Source organism: Bidens hawaiensis, unplaced genomic scaffold, assembly GCF_021521415.1.
Source record: "Bidens hawaiensis isolate Kalapana, Puna unplaced genomic scaffold, B.hawaiensis_p1.1 tig00052766_1, whole genome shotgun sequence".
In the NCBI taxonomy this organism is placed as follows: Eukaryota; Viridiplantae; Streptophyta; class Magnoliopsida; order Asterales; family Asteraceae; genus Bidens; species Bidens hawaiensis.
In genome coordinates this window covers 63,186-66,259 of record NW_027499491.1, presented here as the reverse complement: position 1 = coordinate 66,259, position 3,074 = coordinate 63,186, and the positions used below count along the sequence as shown (strand labels likewise).

At 35.8% G+C, this 3,074-nt stretch overlaps 1 pseudogene across 1 annotated transcript; it reads right to left on the bottom strand.

Moving 5' to 3' along the window:
• Nucleotides 1–384: 384 nt before the first annotated feature.
• LOC143599781 (myb family transcription factor IPN2-like) lies at nucleotides 385–2,748 on the bottom strand (annotated as a pseudogene). The gene is made up of 7 exons (XR_013147351.1): nucleotides 2,456–2,748; nucleotides 2,228–2,304; nucleotides 2,074–2,140; nucleotides 1,908–1,977; nucleotides 1,769–1,811; nucleotides 1,309–1,684; nucleotides 385–1,056 (listed from the first exon to the last, which is right to left on the bottom strand). The product of XR_013147351.1 is annotated as a myb family transcription factor IPN2-like (transcript).
• Between the last annotated feature and the right edge of the window lie 326 nt (nucleotides 2,749–3,074).

Genomic DNA, 3,074 nt, shown 5'->3' with positions numbered 1-3,074 from the left:
TCTTTCAACATTTTGCTAGTTCAAAATCGAAGACTCTCGGTCCGAAACTTGATCTTTGCGATATTATAAATAATAAATACTTGTGGTTATCTATCAGCTTGTTTTTAAGGCCAATCTAGCTAGTTACGTTTGAGTTTCCAATTATTAGCATTTGTGCTAGGGTACATTTAGTTTGTTTAATTCGGTAGGGTTCAAGAAGGCTGCTCATATGACTTTGTTCGGTTTTCTTGTTTGCTTGCATGTTTGTTTTCTAAGTTTTAACTAATTAATAAGAAACATAAGAAATGAGTCGCACTTGTTCTTGCAGACCGTTGTGTGATTTTGTGTTTATGCCTATGATATTCACTTGTAAATTCACACGCAATTGAACTAGAAGCCAATATTGTGGGAGTACAAACAGGCTAAATGAGTCGAATTACGAAAAATACTTGATGCATATATATGAAAACAACAGCAAGTTCTTTACATTCATTCTATAGCTTTCAATAGGTAACACCAGCTAAAAATAGCAAGTGATGATAAATATACCAAGAAAAGTTATTAGCTAGAATTTATATATGTAAGTTTACAAATTTTAAACAGAATATAATCTAATACAGACACAAATTTATATATGTAGCGGGTATTGGTATGAAGTATATATCTAGCCAAAGGAAGAGCTTCTTCCTTGTGGAGACATATTGGAATTACTGTTAGTAGAGAGAGTGGCCCTCACATTATCCATAGAACTATTTGATGACAAAGGTGGTCTTCTCGGAGACGTTCTTTCCATCTTTATCTTGTTATGATCTACCGGCCCTAAACCAAGATGATGATGATGAATGTGATCAACATTGTGACTACTACTTGCTAATGTTAAAGGTGTTGTTTCGAAAATATGGTTAGGCACGGTTGAATCAAGATCACATCCATCTCCTCCTCCTCCTCCTCCTTCAGAACTGTTGTTGGATAGCACCCCAATATGTTGATGATGCTCTTGTTGTTGGTGATGATCATCTTGGAGGTGGAGTTCATCATCTGACCACATTAAGGGGCTCTTTCGGGCCGCACCAGTACCTGTGCTATATCCCATTCATATGAGTTAATACTGATTTTTTTTATTATTATGTTTTCTTACAACATATAAATAGTTATGGGAGTGTTTATATAAACTGGTTATTTCATTATTTGTAAGTGAAGTTGTTTTAATAAAAAGTTTCATATTAAACAGTCCCAAACACCTCCAGAGAACTGATTATATGTGTTACACATATAAAGATGTATCAAAACAAAATTTTAATAAATTAGTGATAAATAAGAAGAGCTGACCTGCTGTTGTTACCGCAGGTGGCGATGGTGACTGAGAAGTGCCATAAAGGTTAAGGTCTTGAAAAGATGGAAAATTAAGAGATCCAAAGTCTTTAAGAGGCTATGGCACCGGCACGTGATCACCGGGAAAAAGCATGACACTGCCTCTATGGCCTGGTGTTGCTTGTTCAAGATGACTAGTACTGCCAGTGCTTGAACTGATATTCATATTCATTCCAATGCCCGCACCACCATTTCCAACCACTTTATTACCGTTATTATTGTAGCCTACAGCAGCCATGCTTTGATCTCCAGCTAGGGTTTGACAAGCTTTCTCCCGTATTGTTTGCATGTATTTTCCTTGTGCCTCTATCCTTAACTGCAGATGCCTTTGTACCTGGAAATAACACCACCATTAAGTATCATTTTCTAGTTAAGATACGTGTGCGCACACATGTATGTAATAACTAGTAGTTAATACCTCTAGTTGTTCATGAAGTCTTCTTTGGACCTCAATTTGCATCCTAATAGCAACAATAGTTATAACATCAGAATTGTTTTAAAACATATAGAGGTTGTTATATGTGTAATATTATACACATGTATATTATATTACTTACTCGTTCATACTCCGACCCATCATTCCAGAAGAGGATGCACCACTGTTTCTTTGAAGTTCTAGTGCAGATGCTACAATAGTTATTCCATTTACACAACTTTAACATGTGTTCAAGATGTTGTTATTTCTATATATGAAACACATATAGACATCACTTTGTAACTCACCTCTTTCGCTGTCTTTTATAGAGTGATCATTAAATTCTTTGTGAGGTTGTTTTCCAAGCCTAAATTTCTGTTTTGTAACATAAAGTTGTCTATGAATATATTACATATATATACAAAAGGTGAAAACTTGATGCAAAAATTATGAGATGTATACCTGAAGATGACTCTTAAGATGATAAAGTGTGAGCCCCTTTACACCCATAACTCTCATGATTGTCTTTGGTGTTGCCTCTACAATTTTACAAACACAAACATACAAATCAAATATATGCAATCAACATCAAATAATAATCATGAAGACTAGATGTCTAGATCCACACGTGTGTGATATAGTACTACATATGATATATGAAAGTAAAGAGATCGAATCAAGTTAACGTACTATCAGGGCCTCCAAGCTGAGCAACAGCATCAACAAAGCGCTCATGAAGCTCGACGGTCCACCTGAGCCGTGGTTTGGGGTCAGTGGTGAGCACAAGACCCGAGTCACCTTGTATGGTGCCAGCACCAGCAGTGGTATGGTTATTACCACCAACTCCACACATGTTGGGTCGTTCATGATGATTATGGTGATGGTTATGGTTATGGTGAAGTGAATTCATAGCGGTTGTCGAACCGGCAGCCGCTTTCTTTGAATGGAACATTCTTTCTTTGTTTCTTACTTGATCTCTCTATGTGTGTATACACTTTGGTAAGAGAGATTCAGAAGAACAAATGCGATATGCAAATAGAGGAGGAAGAATACGGTTCGTCTTTTAAAGATGGGTAGCCCTTTTATGGGGTTAAATTAATATTGATTGTATGAAAATAGCCTCAAGTAGAAGCTAACTTTAACATTGATTAATTGTTAAATGAATAACCATCACTCACATGGTATAAACATAAAAAAAGAAAGAGGAAATAAAGTACAAAGAATAAAAAGGAGAGAATCTTTGTTTGTATGTGTACATATATACACCACATAGGATCCGGATTAAAACTAGCTACCTTCATTTCAAAAT